Consider the following 20274-nt stretch of genomic DNA (forward strand, 5'->3'; position numbering starts at 1 on the left):
AGGCCAACTACACATCTATCTTCTACACCAGCTAGCAGTTTGAAACTGGTGCTACAGGGAGTGCATGTCGCATCTTTATAAAAGGTGTGGTAGTTTCCTTCCTATGGAAAGGCTTACATTTGCATTCTGATTGCGGGGAGGACAGAATCACAGAATACCTCCAACAGCTGCTGCGGTGTTCCTCAATACTACACTAACTATGTTAAGTGACTAGGAGGGTGTAGACGGGCCAGACTCACCTCTGCAACGCCTCCTGCTGGTGTCTTCCGGGAATTAGCTCGATTCAGCTCCAGAGCACCTTCTGCAGGCTGGTGATCCGCCTGTCCTCTGCCCCCCCGTGTCCCTCCCTGGACCCAGTGCCCTTTTACATGGGGTGCTGCCCCCTGGCAGTAACCCCTTTTCTCTCAGGGTCTCCCCTCCCCAGGGAGCTCCCACCCTCTATCTCCACCTTGCCCCTGTATATGGCTACTGCCTGTCATTGTCTAGCCCCACCCCCTAGGGCAGACTGCAGTATCAGCCTATTCATCACTGGCAAGGAGGGTTTGGACCTGCTGCCTTGGCCTACCCAAGGGCTGCCTCTGCACCCCCAGTACCTGTCAGCCCAATGCTAGGCCACAGCCTGGGGCTTTCCAGGCTAGAGCTCCCCAGCTCCTCTGCCTTTCACCAGCCCTGTTTCACTCAGGTACCCAGTCTAGCTCCCTGCAACCAAGCCAAGCCCATCTCCCTCTATAACTAGAGAGAGACTGTCTTGGCTTCTGGCTCACAGCCTCTTATAGGGGCCAGCTGGGCCTGATTGGAGTATGGCCACAGCTGAGACTACTTTCCCCAATCAGCCCAGGCTTCTTGCCACAGCCTAAAGGCTGCTTTCTCCAGCCACAGCCCCTTCCCAGGGCTGTTTTTATCCCTTCAGGGCAGGAGTAGGGGTCCACCCCGCTACAGAGGGCTACAATATAAACCTTTATTGTAGTTATGTACATTATAATTTCAATAACTTGAATAAAAATTGATCTTGTTTATTATTCAAAGACAATGAGCACAGGAGTAGTTAGCTCAATAAAGGTATTTGTGCTCAATATACTGAGAGAATTTGTACAATATCACTAGCCATGACAGATGGGGAGAGAAACTGTAGTGGTTGGTTTTTTAGATAGCATTTCTTTTTTTAAATACCACAACTCTTCTTTTCAGGGCTGGCAACTGCCACAACGGTATGAGGAAAAGTAAAAGTAAAAACAGATCCTGACTTGAGAGAAAAAAAGTATCAATACAGGTACATTGTTGGGTGCATATTGCTAGGAAATAACACCCATTCACACACAAAACATAGTCTATATTCTCTCATTGTGTAGGATTTCTGGTTTTATCCATCAAGATGCATAACTTGAGCACCTATCTCCAAGGAATAGTAAATACAATAGCATTGCATTTAAAGAAAAACAGGCTTCAGCCGAATGTGCTGAAAAAATTGAAAAGTTAATCACCATGAAAATAACCTTCTAATACTTCCAAAGGACTGTCACCCTTTTTCTATTCATATGAGCTGCTATTTTAAAAAACTCATGTTTTCCAGAGTAAGTGGAATTGGTTCATGTGAGACTACCCTTTTCCCAGTTTCTCCTCCCCCTTTAGAGTATACATATCCTTCACATATATGCAAGGGGGCATGAACAGTATAAAACAAAACAGCCTTTCAGATAAATGTTCATAAACAATGTAACCGTATTTGGCCAGTCTAATTTCAGTATTCAAGCTGGGCAAAATGTACATTCCATCTTTAAATTCTTACTAGGGTATATTAGTAAAAGGTAACATTCTTTAAACTTTGTAAAAATGAGTTTGTGCAAAAATTGTGCATATTGGTAAAATTATTTTTGATTCATATAGTTTAAACATGGCCTGTCATGCTTGTTTTAAGGTCAATGCTACACCATTCTTAGTTCCAGAGCTACAGCAGCAGAGAGAAGAGGTGATGTACTTGCTGTTACTGGTGTCTAGGGGCTTGTCTACACACAGACTACCTCCCAAGAAACCTCTGCTGAGGCTTTTTCCCTGCTCTCTGAGAGCTTTTTTGAAATATCCCCCACTATTCTATTGCTCCATTGCTGTGTGTAGTAGACCTTGTTTTTTTTTTTTCATATTTAAAATGTTTATATATTTATTTTTTTTTTATAATAATCCCTGTTTTAAAATCTAGGAGGCATATTGTCTGTGTAGGCCAGGTACAGACACAATACCTCCCAAAGTGCTAGGGGAAGAACACTAACTGGTGACCCTTGCCCTGCATTCAAAAAAAGATGTTGCTTGTTCCATCTTCACCACTGGCCTCCTAACACTTCTTCCCTGTCAGGTGTGGTGGAAAAACATTAGGCCACAACCCACTCCCCAGTGCATTGAGGCACATGCTTCTGGGTCCCTGAGCTATGCTGGCTGAATTAATGGCCATCCCCATACCTGTATTCAGGGAACACAGAAGGCATATTATTTCTGTCTGCAGCACTATACATGTGTGAAGGGCTTCCTGCTTGCTGAAAAAGTTAACTTATTCTTCAAATTTCAAAATTACAAAGCTGTGTTCATTTTGAAGTGTTCAAAACAGGCTCATTTGTTTTCAAAAGGTTTTATCCAAACTGTTTATATTTTATTTAACAACCCGGTGTTTATTAAATTAACCATTTTGATTATATATTTTAAAATTCAAATGGAATGGCATTTTGTTTGGAAAAACAAAATACCTTGACAATATTGACATTTTTTTCCATTAAAAAATTGTTTTAGGTCCCATTTCAGAAATTTTTCATTGAAAAAATTTTGACCAACTATAGTGCTGTTGCCGTAATGTTGGGGTACCCTAATCATTTCATGTGCAAAAACTGAGACACCTTAAAAAGGTCCTGATTTTCAGAAAGTGCCGAGTGACCATCTCTGAAAATCAGTCCCCTTCAAGGTGGCTGAACATCCAAAAATCACTAATCACTCTAAAAAATCTTGACACCCTTCCTCAAGTTTCCAGTACTGCCTAGCACAGGGGTCGGCAACCTTTCAGAAGTGGTGTGCCTAGTCTTCATTTATTCACTCTAATTTAAGGTTTCACGTGCCAATAATACATTAATGTTTTTAGAAGGTCTCTCTCTCTAAGTCAATATTATATAACTAAACTATTGTTGTATGTAAACAACAAGTTTTTAAAATGTTTAATTTTAAATTAAGCTTCTTAAATTAAAATGCACGTCTTATCGGTTTAGTGCAATGGTTCTTAACCTGGGGTGCATGATACCCTTTCTGGGGGTGTGAGACATGCGAGATTTTTTTTTTTTAGGAGGTAAATAATTGAAAATACAAATTAAGCACAGGCACATAAATACAACGACTTTGTTTCATCAACCTATATATTTATTAACATTATACATGTTTTAACGATTACTGTAATATACAAACTAAGTTTTTAAGTTTTTAAGCTAATTGTAGCGTAATTTTTGATAAGGGCTGCAGAGAGCTGGGACCAGGCCAGGAGCAGAAATAAAAGGTTAAATAAACCGGATTGTGTGGAAATCATGCACAATCACTAGGAAAACAGCAAAAAGGCAGCTACTAGCCAGCAAGCATCTATCAGTGTGAAGATTTCTCCATTTGAACATGCTCACCACCAGGATAAAAAGCAGGAGTTTCTTTCCATTTTTATTATTCCTTTTATTGTAAATCTGTACTTGTCTAATCCTCACCCACAGACTGCTGTGTGCATCTGTTATAGAAGCCAATTTGAGTCTTTCAAGAGGTGCTAAAATGGAGGGAAGGACCCTTAACTCAGAGCTTTACATAGACTCCATTTCTGTATTTATATATTTATATATATAAACAATGGAGGACGTCTAGCTCTGTATCAGTCTACAGTCTCATTACTGTGCAGCAAAGATTAATGTGTTTTATATAAGAGTAAGAGTAGGTATGGGGAAGAAGCAGAGCTGCTGTGTTTCTATCATTCTCTCAATGCTCAAAGATCTTTTAGAAATTGTTACAATACCAACATCCAAATTAGCTTGTGCTTTGTAGCCAGAGTTTAGAAAATGAGTTTAGCTGCACTGTTCTGAGTGGCATAATCCTGGAGGACTGTGTAAGGACACTTGATAAGCTTGGGGAAGCAAGAGGGGCTTTACTCAAGGTATTTATATTTTCTTAGCTGACCTTTTTTTTTAAAGAAACAAATATAAATCTGACTTACTGGTTCTTTTCCTTAAAAACTAGAGCTGAGCCCAGAATAAAACTCCAGATCCAAACTATCCTTGACATGCATCTGGTGATACAATCAGGACATCTGGTTACCACTCTGTCTGGAAATGCCACGAGAGCAGCCTGTATCAAAGTACTTCAGCATCTCTGCTTTCAGTGCTGGACAGAATGAGAAAAAGCAGAGTTTGCTGTGGAAATGAAGAGCAGAGTTAAAAATGTTTCGGAATCCCAAGAAAGATGAATTTGATACATGTTTTAGGTGAAAGTTGGAAATGGTTCTGACATTTAGTAATGTCTGGGTAAACTTCACCCATCCTACACAAAAACAATCTGCCTGTGTGTAATGAAGTAAGTAATAGTGAAGGATCCATGCCCAACCTGCAATTGCAGAGCTGCAATTCAATCCACTGGCTGAGCTGCTGGCCTTATATGTACCAAATACAGTGAATCTGGGCCACATAAGTACAGAAGCCATAGTTTGTTGCTTCAAGCCCTCCTTTATTCATTACTTCATTAGTATAGCTCCACTCTCCAGGTAATGGGTCAAACCTATATCAAGTGGAATTTTGGCAACTATTTAGTTCTAGTGGCTATTCAAGAGAGGGAGGCTGTGGTACAGTAAAGATGTGTGTCAGAAAAGCTCTCTTTACTAACATAATAGCTAACTAAATTATAATCCACAAAACTCATTAAATCAGTAACTTACCCACAAACAAGTCGTCTTCATCATGGCCCCAATCCAACAATTCTTATTCAGGCAAATCTCCCATTGATTTCAATGAACCCGACTACAGATTGCAGCAGTATTGCACAACCCAAGCATTAAAAAAAAAAATCAGACCTCCCCACCCCCAAAATAATTTAGAGTTCTTTTTATTTGCCTTTGAATGTTTACTGTTCACATTTTCAGTCTTTCCTCTGCAACCACAAGGGCTCAAAATTTAATTTTCTTTTAGATGAAAACTGAAATTATCATGCAAGAACATAATTACAGAAGTTGGGGCTCTTAGAAAAAACACTAAATATGAGAGTCATGTAAAATCATGAGCTGGCAACACTGCTGGATGGGCTTCATTTGATTAATACTAGCCAGTTAAACTTTAGAATTTGATTTTAATTAATTTGTCTTTCAGTGAGAGATTAAACAATGTCTCTGTTACCATTTGTTATTGAAGCTTCTGTGCAATTCAAACAGATTTTTCTGCTGTCTTGGAGCCTGAGCTGTTTAACAAAATACCACACTACCCTGAACAATTCAACCTGACTCCTGAAGTTGAGACTTGCTTGAATCACCTCAGTTCATGTCTCATAGAAATATTTTCACCTGTGGGAGTCGGGTACCCAAAAGCCACTGATATTCAGTAGGACTTGGGTGGCTAATTCCATAGGCATCTCGGAAAACCCCAGCCCTGGCCAAAGCTGAAAAGCAAAGGGGAAAGAAAAGAGCAAGGGGGAAATAAAACAGTTTCCCAAGCTTAAAGAGCCTCTCCTAGGGAGAATTCTCATGCATTAAGTGTTAGGGCTTGAGTCTTCAAATGCTTAAGTATGTGCTTAACTTGACTTGCGTGACTCAGTGTAAGTAGCCCTGTGTGTAAAGTTAAGTATGTGCATAAGCACTGGAAGGATCAAGACCTTTGGTTACCATATAAGTGAGTTTAGATTAGGGTGTCTGTTTTGGTTGAAATTAATAAAATTCCATTGAAGCCAGTATCTGAGTGTCACTATTTCTAAAATGAAACCTGAAGCACCAGGATCCAAAGTCTTTCAATATTCACCACATGGTCATCTGCCCTCATGTCACAGGTTGTGGATAAGTTTACTGGGTGAGGAATTTACAGTAGATGTTACATGGTGAGCTTTATGGTCCACAGAGAAAATGACAAATAATCTTGTCTTGGACCCCACTCAGCGTCAACCCAGGTTTGATTTACCATGAAGGCAATGGAGCCTTATGAACTGGTTTTGTACCAGACATGGAATTTGTGCTGCCACAGAATTTCGGTGGCATTTTAGAGAAAGTCCACTATGTCAATGTGGGCAGCCACAAACCACGACCCATAGTGTTGAAGACTGCAAAATGACTCAACTTCCTGGAGGTGTTCATGCCTTGAACATCATTGATAAGAAAGCTGTGGCTTGCATACACCAAAAAATAAATAAATATTCACTTGTTTTTGGTTACAGCCCTTTTGTCAATTAAAAACTGAATGGTACAAAAATTAGTAGAAAAATATCTGAGGCTGCTTCTGAAACCTCAGAGCAAGTCACCTGTGGACACTAATTTACAAATTGTGAGATGAAAATTATAATCAGATTTTTAGTAATCTGCATATTTAAATACTTGTACTTAAAAGTACTGACTTGGAATTTCCATAAAAGCCCCCAAAGTAAACACGGTGAGACCACATTGAGCAACGTTCTTATATCAATCACCTCCATGCTGTGCTCAGAATACTAAAATAGGGACAAGTTAACCTGAGAAAAATGAAGGAAAAGCAAGTGTTATTAAAATACAAATTGAGGGAAATGATTTATATTGTGACTAAAAATACCCCAGGAGAGAGATGGGCAAATGTTTTGTTTTGAAAACTGAAACCAAAGTGAACTTATTTGGTTTCGGGTTTTGTTATAAATTCAAACCTTAGCTTAGGCTGCTCAAAAGGTTTGCTGAGGTTTGCAACCCTTACAAACAAGGGTTGCAATGATGGATTAAATGATGGTTTCATGTAGTACACAAATTTTTGCATACTATAGCCAAGATTCCAGGTGAAGTTCATCTGTGTTGACTCAGTTTGAGGTTTCTGGAAGTGGTTTGAATTTGCCCTCCCTGAGTTTTGTTTTGATGTTTGGAATGTGGACACTTATTTTGCAATAAAAGTGTCCTATTTCCATTGTGCTTGACTCGGCAAACACCAACCTAATAGCATCACAGGAGATGGTTGTGGGGGGAGGGGGGAAAACTAGTATGAAATGAGTGTCCACACACAAACTTGCACCAAAATAACTACCAGTAAGTTGTTTTACATTATTTTGGTGCAAGTTTGTGTGTAGATGAACCCTTACACTAAAGTAGGCTGACCAGATAGCAAGTGTGAAAAATCAGGATAGGAAGTGTGTGTCGGGGGTGGGGGTGGGGGTGGGAAGGGGCATAATAGGAGCCTATAGAAGAAAAAGCCCCAAATATCAGAACTGTCCCTATAAAAATCAGGACATCTGGTTACCCTACACTAAAAGGGCATTGGTGTAACCTGCTGTCCTCCAGTTAAACTTGTAATATTTGGGAAGGGACCACTTTATCTAGGCTAAGCAAATGAAAACTAAAGCAACTAATTATTTCCAGCATGAAAGGAGTACTTAGCCTACTCGGGTACAGTACACGCTAGAGGAAAATAATGAGGTGGTGTTCTGGTGGCTGTTAAACTGGAATAGTAATTATATTGTTCCCTGCAGATTGAAGGATGACCAGATTGTCTATCGAGAATAGTGCAACATACAGCCAGCCAGCAACTGGGGGGTCCCTCTATAGAATGATCTAAGAGAAGGATTATTTTGTTCCTTGTATGGAGAGTTAAATAAGCTTTTTTCTTTTTATTGCTTTTCCCAGAGAAGGATGGTTATTTCTGTGTGCGTTACTGTTTTCTTATTACTTATGGCTTAATTGGGAATTAGTTTTTCAAAAGATGATGCTTTGAACGGAATAAGCAGTGCAGGCTGGTAAGCTAAAAATAGAGCCTAGGTACAAGTCACCCTGAGTTAAACCCTTGTAATAGAGCATAATTTGGCAGAGTTACATTGGATACATTCTTCTCCTTCACTGGTGACCATGTTTGTGGATTTTTTATACTTGAGCTCCAGCTTCTTTTGGAAGTAGTGAAGCATATCATTTAAAATAGCCCGTCAGGTTGGTTACCAAGGTATAAAATAGATGTCATTCTAGTTGGATTACTGCAACACACCTTTCTGATTGGTAAATCTCAAAATAAGCAGATGTTTAAGAACATAAGAACATTCTTATGTTCTTAAGCAGATGTTTGATTTAGTTCTGTGAAAGAGGCATAATATTTTTTAAAAAACAGGTTTCCTTCCTTGCATTAACAGCTGAGCTGATTAAAACAAAAAGTATTGAACCTAACTTTTTCCCATTAATTCAGATGGTTTACTTTTTACATTTTTCAGCTTGGACAACAAAAAGTGTTGTTTTTTTTAAAACTGATTTTACTTCCTGTTTCTCATGAACTTCCATAATGTCTCTAAAACACAGCAGGGGCATATTCAATTCCTATAATAGGTTTGTGTTTTGATTAAGGTTGAGGAAATAGTTCTGTTAATTTAAGACTTTGCAAAACTGAAGTTTTGAACCTATTGAGAGCTAACATTTTTTTAAGCACCCATAAGTGCTTAAAATGATTAGGGGTTTGGAGAGGGTCCCATATGAGGAAAGATTAAAGAGGCTAGGACTCTTCAGCTTGGAAAAGAGAAGACTAAGGTGGGATATGATAGAGGTATATAAAATCATGAGTGATGTTGAGAAAGTGGATAAGGAAAAGTTATTTACTTATTCCCATAATACAAGAACTAGGGGGTCACCAAATGAAATTAATAGGCAGCAGGTTTAAAACAAATAAAAGGAAGTTCTTCTTCACGCAGCACACAGTCAACTTGTGGAACTCCTTACCTGAGGAGGTTGTGAAGGCTAGGACTATAACAATGTTCAAAAGGGGACTGGATAAATTCATGGTGGCTAAGTCCATAAATGGCTATTAGCCAGGATGGGTAAGAATGGTGTCCCTAGCCTCTGTTCGTCAGAGGATGGAGATGGATGGCAGGAGAGAGATCACTTGATCATTGCCTGTTAGGTTCACTCCCTCTGGGGCACCTGGCATTGGCCACTGTCGGTAGACAGCTACTGGGCTAGATGGACCTTTGGTCTGACCCGGTACGGCCATTCTTATGTTCTTATGTTCTGTTCTTAAGTTTGAGTGCTTCCCTGAAGCTGCTGAACCTCCTGAGCCTGCAAAAATTGAACTCAAAATTTGTCAATATGTTCTCAATATGCAGCTACTGTGACTTCTGCTTCCAGCAGGAACCTGGAAGGGCCAAAGTGAGAGCTCAAAAATAACGGTCAAGTGGAGAAATTAGCCAAACTTTTTTCAAACGTCAAAAAAATGTTCAGTTTACATTTAGCATGAATTTTGGGCAAAAGTCTGCAGAGAAATGTGGGTACAGGTTGTTTTATTTGAATGAATTTGCTTATTCCTAATCTTTATTCTCATGACATCACTCAAGGATTTCAGACACCAAAAACTAAGGGAAAGATTGATGAACAACAGCTGGTATCATTCCCTTGCTTACTAAATGTAAGGAGTGACATCGTGCCTACAAGGCCAAAATTTTCCTTGGATATTATTTCTCTACTTAAAATTTTGCACGCTTGTAAACAACCAATGAGTTAATGGAACTCATTAAAATTCTTATCAATATTTCAGAAATTTAAAGGCTTTGTTCAATGTTGCCATAAAATTAGTGATTCTAAAATGTTATATACATACTTCATTTTCTTCATGGAAACACTATCCACTAGGTATCAATGTGGATTGCTGGAGATGAAACTGTGGAAGTTGTTCACACAGCTGTGGACTGGTCTCCTCAAGGGGCTGTCTCCTAATCTCAAGTTCCTTCAATTGCCATGGGGCTGCCTAGACTGTCTGTCCCTTCTTATTCCTGGTGGATGACATTTCCCTTTGTTTACTTTCAAAGCTAAGAAATTCATGTAATATCATATGTTGGGGAATAGGTCCCTGAGCAAATTATTCATGAGATATGAATTATGCATAAGGTTTTTGTTATGATAAAAAATAGTAGCTTGTACGGTCATATTTGCCTTCTGTGGACATTTAAATTTACACAGCCCATGCTTTCCTAATACATGGCCCATTCAGAGTCTAGTTTTGAGTATGAATAAAATACATGCTTGCCACAGTCTGCAGCATCAAAACTAAATGCAACATTCACTTCCTTGTGATACATGGAATATTTTTTAGGATCCATAGGACTTGATCCTGGAAGGTGCTGAGCAGCCTCAGTACCCAGGGGCATTACCTCACAGGATCAGGCTCTTAATGCTCAGATGTCTAGGACAAATACTGAATCATTGTGTAGTTCAGTGGCAACCCCAGACAATGAGCAGCTTCCCGGCATTTTGCATTAATTATAATAAAGCAATGCAGCTGCCAGCAGGTAATCCTGAGTAATTCCTGGCCTTTTCAGCCTTGCCTTTAAGCTAGGCACAGACTGTGGGATTCAGAGAGCATTTCACAGCCCTGCATGCAGATGTAGCAATGAGACATCCAGGGGTCTTAGCATCAAGTACAACAAACCATATGGCTCAGGAAGGTTGTAACATGAATGTCTCTCTCATCCATATGTTATGCTGGGCTTTGTTTCAGTGAGGAACTTGAGCAGCTCTTGTTAAAAGGGACTGTGTAAAACCAGCTTTTCCTTTGTCATTCTTCCCCTTCCCCCCACAGAGATTCATCTGTTCTCAGTATTAGTTGCAGTTAAGCACCACTAGTGTTTTCAGCCCTGAACAAAACATGAAATACACAGACCTCCTGTCCCAAGGATCTTGCAAGCTATGGTAAACGAAAACTTCCCCTCTGCCCTTACACAAGGCTTTTGGGTAACAAGGAGGTGCAGTTGGGATTTTTTGTTTCAACCTTGAAAACTAAGTAAATGGCTTAGTGACTGCACTGGAAAGAGTGTAATTTAGAGAAACCTTATAGAAGGTTCTGAAAAATTAAACTTATTTCTGTCTGCTTCTGCATTTATTCCTTGGGCATCTGCACTTCTGGGTAGAGCTGGACAGAAAACATATCTTCTTCCTGCAGAAAATTTTGACTTTATCAAAGCTGAAAATCCAATACTGAAAAGTTTTTGGCCTAAAACCAAAACGTTCCTGGTTTTTCAGTGGAACATCAATTTTCCAGGGACAGCAGACAATTACACATTTTTTTGTTTTGTTTTAAACCAAGTTTTCCATCAGAAAAACAGTTTCAACAGAATTTGTGACCAGCCCTACTCCCAGGCCCTAACTGGGACCAGAGCTGACATGCCATAAAGCAGGTTTATCTTGGTCATTTTTCTAGGCTGGATAGAAACAGATGAAAACTTTTTTTCTTGGGACACATAGCCCAGTTTTGCAGGCTGAAGAGGTTGAGGTAATTCAAAGCACTTTTGCGGGGAGCTTATCTGTACTCAGGATATTGAGGCATACCAGAGCACAGTCTGTTCTTTAGAGGTATAATTATCCTTTGGTCCAATATCTCAAGAACTGGGAGTAAGTATTGCACATTGTAAAGATTAAAATATGCTCTGAAAAGTGACTCATAATTGGATTGTGACTTTCCAGGTTTATTTATGCCTCTATCATGGGGTCCACTCACTGCAAGTGGTGCCTCCTGCTGGCTGTCCTGGGGATTAGCTCTGCCAGCTTGTGGTCTCCCTTTAGTGTTGTCTTCTCTCATCTTGTCTCACTCTGCTGCCTCACTCACTCCCGTGTCTGCAGCTTCATCTCTATGGCTTGGCCCTCCAGCCAGGTCACTAAGTCCTTGCCTTCCAGGAAATTCAGTCTTTCCAGACCTGCTGTCTGGCACCTCCAACACTCTTGTCACTCCCCATTGGCTGGTAGGGGAACCCAGGCCCACCCTCTACACCAGGTTCCAGCCCAGGAACCAAGTAACAAGCAGTCACTGTTCCTGTACAGTCCTACCTCTTGCTGCTGTTTCCGTGGGCTTCTTCCTACATTCTGGACATTCTGACTTCCCCCTCTCTGGGTTTGCCAGCCTCCAACTTCCTCCGCTCATGGAGTGACTCTAGTCTACTTCCTAGCAGCCTTTCCCAGCCCTTGCAATAGTCAGTATCTGGCTATACGCTGGCCCCACCTGTTCCTACATAGTTGTGCCAACTCCTAATTAGTGGCCTGCTCCCAGCTCCATTGTCTCTTTTCCTATCTTACACAGCTTCTCCACAGTCTCTGTACCTCCCCTTTTATCAGGGCCACCATGTGCCCACATTCTCCACCACATGTGACAGGTTCCCTCACCGCTTGTGGTGCTTCCTCCTGGCTGTTCAGGGGATCAGCTTTGCCACGTGCTTTGCCTTCCTCAGCAGTCTCTCTACTCTCTTCTCTGTCTGAAGCCTCTCTCCTCCTCTGAGTGGCAGCTTCTGGTTTGTGGCTTGGCCCTCCATCCAGATCACTAAGTTCCTCCCCTTCTGGGGAAATTGCAGCCTTCCAGACCAAATGTCCAGCTGATGTCTCTAACATCCTGTGCCACTACTTAGTGGCTGGTAGGGGAACCCAGTCCTGCTCTGTACACTAGGTTCCAACTCAGGGACCCTATAAGATGCAGCCAAGGCCTGTACTGGCTTAGTCCTTGCTGCTGTTTCCCTGGGCTTCTTCCTACCTAACTGGCTCCCCTCTATCTTTGGGTTTGCCACTTTGGCCCCACCTCCTTCCTCTCAGGGAGTAACTGCAGCCTGCCTTTCGTGCAGCCCTTCTCCAGGTGTACCCGGAGGAGTTTTGTGGACCTTTTCTGGCCACTTTAACCCCTTCCAACCTAGTGGGGTGGATGCCTCATCACAGCCTCAATTACTTCCACAGAAAAAAAAATTTTCTCCCCAATTGTCAATCCTGCAAAACTGACTTGATAACTACAAGTCAAGTAGTGGTATTCTTACATGTCACTTTCAGAACTGAAGAATATCATATATACTTGAACATAAGCTGCTTTGTTTATAAGCCGACCTCCCACCAAGATGGATAAGTACAAATGGAACATTTTTATAACCCATTCATAAACTGACCCTATAATTCAGGGGTCAGCAAACTTTGGCTCCCAGGCCATCAGAATAAGCAGCTGGGGGGCTGAGATGGTTTGTTTACCTCGAGTGTCAGCAGGCACGGAGGTAAATCTAAGTAAACAAAGTGTTCCAGTGCGCCATCTGCTTACCCTGATGGGCCGGGACAGCAACTGGTGGGGAAATTTTTTTTCGGGGGGGAGGAGGAGCTGGGAGTCAGGGGAGTAACTCCTGTTACCACCCCCCCCCTCATAATCCCACCCCTAGCCCAGGACCCCCACACTCTCCCCATCCCATCTCTTCCCACCTTATCTGGGGAGGGCTGGGGAGGAGCTCTCTGACTTGGCTGGAGCTGTTCTGGCAGGCTGGGCAGCACGGTCACAGCCTGCTCCAGCGGACCAGACCAGGCGGCACGGCCGCAGCGTGCTCCGGCGGGCTGGACTGGACGGCACAGCTGCAGCCTGCCAGCCCCGGAGCTGCAGCTGCTTTGGAGGCTGTGGGGAGAGCAGCATGGCCAGAAGCAGAGAGACTCTGGCCCTACCTCTTCCCGTCTGTCTCTGCTGGCTGTGCTGCCTCTCCTTGCTCCCTCTGTTGGGGGGAGGGGCTGTGTCCCACCTCTCCCTCTCTATACCCATTCATAAAATGACCTTCTCTGGTGCTTCCCTTTTTTACTAAAAAAATCTGGCTTATGAACGAGTATATACGGTATGTTGAATTTTGCCCTCAACTACATCCATGTTAACCCTATTGTCTTCAATGGGATTGCACAAGTGCACCCCAGAGGAGAAATTAGATTGGAACTAGATTATGCATAAATCAGAATGGAATCCAGCTGTATTCTCCACAGCTTCATGGGCTCTACAGTGCTAAAAGGAGTAACAATAGAAAATGTCTATGCTGAGTTAGTGACAAATGACTAAGTATATACAAGTAGAAAGTTTGAGTAACAGCCTGTTTCTAAAAGTTTTAATTCTTTAAAAGCAAATACATGGATGAAGATGGAGAGCTATTGCTTCATACTTGGCTCAATCCAGGTGAAAAGGGAATTTAATCATGCTTTAAGTACTGTCAGACACTGGTCACTATCTCCATCAATTTAAATGTTACAACCATAAAGTTTTGTAGTCATTTAACAGACAAGGGAAAAAGTCTTTATTTCTGTGTTTAGTGTCCATACCCAGCAATGTTTACTAAAACAAAAACTGAAGTGAGTGATTTGAAGTACAGGGCTTATATGGTCCTACTAAAGTCCTGTAGGAGGAATCCTGTGTAGGGATAAAATAGTAATGTACTAAACTGAAATCTCCCTTTTAAAGTAACATTGGGGTTGTGATGTTTTGATTTGATGAAAGTTAGGAAATGCGAAGTTAAGGCTGAAGCATCAGTGGTGAGTCACCGTGTATGCACACTAATACACACAGACATGTAAATCCACCAATGTCAGACACCTGTGTTACAAGGCACAGTAGGGCAGTGGAGAGATGGATGTTTACATTAAGACTTCCACTTCCTGGTTCATCTCTTTGTAGCCTACTTTTTAAATAGTGAATTTTAAAAATCACAAAATACAGCTATTCCAGAAACATATCTACCTTTTGTTGAATCTGCTGTAGTCTTTCACAAGGGTCACTGGGCATCTAGGAGCTCCCATTAACTTCAGTTCAAATTGTGGGTGCCCCACATCTCTGGAACCACAAATTAATGATTATATAGATGGGAACATCCTACATATCAAAGAATAATCCATTTATCAGTTTATGGCTGCAAAGGGAAGGCCTGGAATCCATACACAGATCCAGAGTACTAGTTTCAGAGTGGTAGCTGTGTTAGTCTGTATCAGCAAAAACAATGAGGAGTCTTTGTGGCACTTTAGAGACTAACAAATTTATTTGGACATAAGCTATTGTGGGCTAGAACCCACTTCATCAGATGCATGGAGTGAAAAATACAGGAGCAGGTTTAAATACATGAAAGGACGGGGGTGCTTTACCAAGTGTGAGGTCAGTCTAACGAGATAAATCAATTAACAGTAGGATACAAAGGGAGGAAAAATAACTATTGAAGTGGTAAGAGAGAGGCCCTTTACAGACAGTGGACAAGAAGGTGTGAGTAACAGTAGGGAGAAATTAGTATTGGGGAAATTAGGTGTAGGTTTTGTAATGACCCAACCACTCCCAGTCTTTATTCAGGCCTAATCTGATGGTATCCAGTTTGCAAATTAATTCCAGTTCTGCAGCTTCACATTGGAGTCTGTTTTTGAAGTTTTTTTGTTGAAGAATTGCCACTTTTCAGTCTGTTATTGAGTGACCAGAGTACTAGTTGTGTCTCTGAGTTAAATGGAAAGTGGCCTGTAGCCACATTGTTTTCATTTGGATTTGGATGCAAAATTGACTCCCAGATTCCAAAAATGAATTAAGTCTCATGTGCTCACTTGAATTTAAAAAAAATAAATCAAATTTCCCATCAATCTCTCCTGTTGATATTAGAGCTAGGTGAAACTTTTTGGATTAATAGTTTATTTGCTGAAAATGCAGTTCTGGGTTGACCAAAACTATTCACAAATGTGTGGAGAGCTCATCAAAAGTTTAGACTGAACTGAAAAAGTTGAAATGTTTTGGTACTGTTGACATTATTTGGTTTCATATCAGCCCCCAAATTTTCATTGAGACTTTCAAGCATTTTGAAAGAAGGAAAGGAAAAAAGGGTTAGACTGGGGTGTGCGAGACCAAGTTCAAATCCCTGCTCCAACAGCTCTTTCATTATATATTTAAAAAATGGAACAGCTTTAAGAGGAAAGATTGAGAAAGGCCCACACCAGAATAACCCATAGCTCAGTGGCTAGGACCAGGAAGTGTGCCCAAGAGGTCAGAGAAAACACTCTGGCTGGAGGCTGCCCACACTCAGGGGAGCTTGCAAAAGCTTTAACATGGATCCAGGATGTGGGTCCAAACACAGTGAGTGTCCAAGAGGGGAAGCTTAGCCAGGACCATTATACAAAGTCATTTTCCAGTGCTTTTGTTATGTGCTTGGGGTGGAACTATCCATACTTGTTCTGACAAGTCTCACACACACTTCCTTTGTGACTTTTTCCATAGATTCTAGGGCTGGAAGGGACCTCGAGAGGTGGAGTCCAGTCCCCTGCCCTCATGGCAGGACCAAATACTGTCTAGACCATCCCTGATAGACATTTATCTAACCTACTCTTAAATATCTCCAGAGATAGAGATTCTACAACCTCCCTAGGCAATTTATTCCAGTGTTTAACCACCCTGACAGTTAGGAATGTCCTAATGTCCAACCTAAACCTCCCTTGCTGCAGTTTAAGCCCATTGCTTCTTGTTCTATCCTTAGAGGCCAAGATGAACAAGATTTCGCCCTCCTCTTTATGACATCCTTTTAGATACCTGAAAACTGCTATCATGTCCCTTCTCAGTCTTCTCTTTTCCAAACTAAACAAACCCAATTCTTTCAGCCTTCCTTCATAGGTCATGTTCTCTAGACCTTTAATCATTCTTGTTGCTCTTCTCTGGACCCTCTCCAATTTCTCTACATCTTTCTTGAAATGCGGTGCCCAGAACTGGACACAATATTCCAGTTGTGGCCTAACCAGTGCAGAGTGCTTGATTGTTTGATTGCTTGCTTGTTTGAACAGTGTGAATTGGGAGTGCTTTGTTCCAGCTGGGCCTGACTGTTATAAAAAGGCAGTCAGCTGTGAACCAGCTGAGCAGCGAACAGCAGAGAGGCAAACAGAAGGAGTTTGCCTGGGAGTTCGCCTGGAGAGAGCCTACTGAGGCCCCCCTCTCGCAGGTTTCTCTGAGTCGCGTCCGCCACAAGTAAGGAAGCTCGGAGAAGGAAGAGACTATGGATACTGAGCGATCCGCTGTTGTGACCTGCACAGGATGCGCCATGTTTGTCTTCCTTCCACAGGATAGAAGTGACTTTGTCTGTACAAAGTGCAAGCTGATCTCCATATTGGAAGAGAAGATTCAAGGTCTGGAGAAATGAATATCAACCCTGCATTCCATAAAAGAAAATGAGGATTTCCTGGATAGACGTCAGGATCAGCTTCAGCGGGCACAATGTTCCAAAGATTCAGAGCAGGCTACGCAGCGGGGACAGAAGGCCAGCGAGGATAATTGGTGGCATGTGACTTCCAGAAGAGGAAAGAGTACCAGAAATGTCCATGTACCAGAAACACAGATGCAGGTGAGCAACCGTTTTCATGTTCTCTCCGCAGGTACTAGTGCAGAGAGTGGAGTGGATGATGCATCTGAGGGAACAGAGCAGAAGGAGACCCCACTGATTGGAAGGCATGAGATGCACCGTCCTAGGGATGGGGGTTCCACGACCAGCACTCCCAAGAGGAGAAGGAGAAGGGTGGTGGCGGTTGGGGACTCTCTCCTCAGGGAGACCGAGTCATCTATCTGCCGCCCTGACCGGGAAAACCGAGAGGTGTGCTGCTTGCCAGGGGCTAGGATTCATGATGTGACGGAAAGACTGCCGAGACTCATCAAGCCCTCGGATCGCTACCCCTTCCTGCTTCTCCACGTGGGCACCAATGATACTGCCAAGAATGACCTTGAGCATATCACTGCAGACTACGTGGCTCTGGGAAGAAGGATAAAGGAGTTTGAGGCGCAAGTGGTGTTCTCGTCTATCCTCCCTGTGGCAGGAAAAGGCCAGGGTAGAGACCGTTGAATCGTGGAAATCAACGAATGGCTATGTAGATGGTGTCTGAGAGAAGGGTTTGGATTCTTTGACCATGGGATGGTCTTCCAAGAAGAAGGATTGCTAGGCAGAGACATGCTCCACCTCACGAAGAGAGGGAAGAGCATCTTTGCAAGCAGGCTGGCTAACCTAGTGAGGAGGGCTTTAAACTAGGTTCACTGGGGGAAGGAGACCAAAGTCCTGAGGTAAGTGGGGAAGTGGGATATTGGGAGAAAGCACAAGTAGGTGAGTGCAAGAGGGGAGGGCTCCTGCCCCATACTGGGACAGCAGGACGATCAGGGAGTTATCTTACATGCCTATACACAAATGCAAGAAGCCTGGGGAACAAGCAGGGAGAACTAGAAGTCCTGGCACAGTCAAGGAATTATGATGTAATTGGAATAACAGAGACTTGGTGCGATAACTCCCATGATTGGAGTACTGTCATGGATGGATATAAACTGTTCAGGAAGGATAGGCAGGGCAGAAAAGGTGGGGGAGTTGCTTTGTATGTAAGAGAGCAGTACGACTGCTCAGAGCTCCAGTATGAAACTACAGAAAAACCTGAGTGTCTCTGTATTAAATTTAGAAGTATGAACAACAAGGGTAATGTTGTGGTGGGAGTCTGCTACAGACCACCAGACCAGGGGATGAGGTGGACGAGGCTTTCTTCCAGCAACTAACAGAAGTTGCTAGATCACAGGCCCTGGTTCTCATGGGTGACTTTAATCACCCTGATATCTGCTGGGAGAGCAATACAGCAGTGCACAGACAATCCAGGAAGTTTCTGGAAAGTGTAGGGGACAATTTCCTGGTGCAAGTGCTGGAGGAACCAACTAGGGGAAAAGCTCTTCTTGACCTGCTGCTCACAAACAGAGAAGAAATAGTAGAGGAAGCAATAGTGGATGGGAACCTGGGAGGCAGTGACCATGAGATAGTCAAGTTCAGGATCCTGACACAAGGAAGAAAGGAGAGCAGTAGAACAGAGACCCTGGACTTCAGAAAAGCAGACTTCGACTCCCTCAGGGAACTGATGGGCAAGGTCCCCTGGGAGAATAACATGACGGGGAAAGGAGTCAAGGAAAGCTGGCTGTATTATAAAGAATCCTTATTGAGGTTGCAGGAACAAGCCATCCTGATGTGTAGGAAGAAAAGTAAATATGGCAGGCGACCAGCTTGGCTTAACAGTGAAATCCTTGTTCGTCTTAAACACAAAAAAACAGCTTACAAGAACTGGAAGATTGGACAAATAACCAGGGAGGAGTAGAAAAGTATTGTTCAGGCATGCAGGAGTGAAATTAGGAAGGCCAAATCACACTTGGAGTTGCAGCTAGCCAGAGATGTTAGGAGTAACAAGAAGGGTTTCTTCAGGTATATTAGCAACAAGAAGAAAGTCAAGGAAAGTGTGGGCCCCTTGCTGAATGAGGGAGGGAACCTAGTGACAGAGGATGTGGAGAAAGCTAGTGTACTCAATGCTTTTTTTGCCTCTGTCTTCACAGACAAGATCAGCTCCCAGACAGCTGCACTCTGCAGCACGGTATGGGGAGGAGGTGACCAGCTCTCTGTGGAGAAAGAAGTAGTTCGGGACTATTTAGAAAAGCTGGACAAGCACAAGTCCACGGGGCCGGATGCACTGCATCCGAGGGTGCTAAAGGAGTTGGCCGATGAGATTGCAGAGCCATTGGCCATTATCTTTGAAAAATCATGGCGATCGGGGGAGGTCCTGGATGACTGGAAAAAGCTAATGTAGTGCCCATCTTTAAAAAAGGGAAGAAAGAAGATCCAGGGAACTACAGGCCAGTCAGTCTCACCTCAGTCCCTGGTAAAATCATGGAACAGGTCCTCAAGGAATCAATTCTGAACCACTTAAAGGAGGGGAAAGTGATCAGGAACAGTCAGCATGGATTCACCAAGGGCAAGTCATGCCTGACTAACCTAATTGCCTTCTATGATGAGATAACCGGCTCTGTGGATGAGGGGAAAGCAGTGGATGTGCTATTTCTGGACTTTAGCAAAGCGTTTGATACAGTCTCCCACAGTATTCTTGCCAGCAAGTTAAAGAAGTATGGGCTGGATGAATGGACGGTAAGGTGGATAGAAAACTGGCTAGATGGTCGGGCTCAACGGGTAGTGATCAATGGTTCCATGTCTAGTTGGCAGCCGGTATCAAGTGGAGTGCCCCAAGGGTCAGTGCTGGGGCCGGTTTTGTTCAATATCTTCATTAACGATCTGGAGGATGGTGTGAACTGCACCCTTAGCAAGTTTGCAGATGACACTAAACTGGGAGGAGTGGTTGATACACTGGAGGGTAGGGATAGGATACAGAGGGACCTAGACAAATTAGAGGATTGGGCCAAAAGAAATATGAGGAGGTTCAACAAGGACAAGTGCAGAGTCCTGCACTTAGGACGGAAGAATCCCATGCACTGCTACAGACTAGGGACCGAATGGCTGGGCAGCAGTTCTGCAGAAAGGGACCTAGGGATT

At 42.7% G+C, this 20274-nt stretch overlaps 1 protein-coding gene across 1 annotated transcript in view; it reads right to left on the reverse strand.

Moving 5' to 3' along the window:
* SFMBT1 (Scm like with four mbt domains 1) overlaps positions 1–20274 on the reverse strand; it is a 285061-nt gene that overhangs the window by 227283 nt on the left and 37504 nt on the right. The window contains exon 3 of the mRNA XM_039482044.1: positions 14673–14765. The gene's annotated coding sequence lies outside the window, so the exon portion shown is untranslated. The remainder of the gene's footprint in view (positions 1–14672; positions 14766–20274) is intronic.

Source organism: Mauremys reevesii, linkage group 7 (assembly GCF_016161935.1).
Source record: "Mauremys reevesii isolate NIE-2019 linkage group 7, ASM1616193v1, whole genome shotgun sequence".
Classification (NCBI taxonomy): domain Eukaryota; kingdom Metazoa; phylum Chordata; order Testudines; family Geoemydidae; genus Mauremys; species Mauremys reevesii.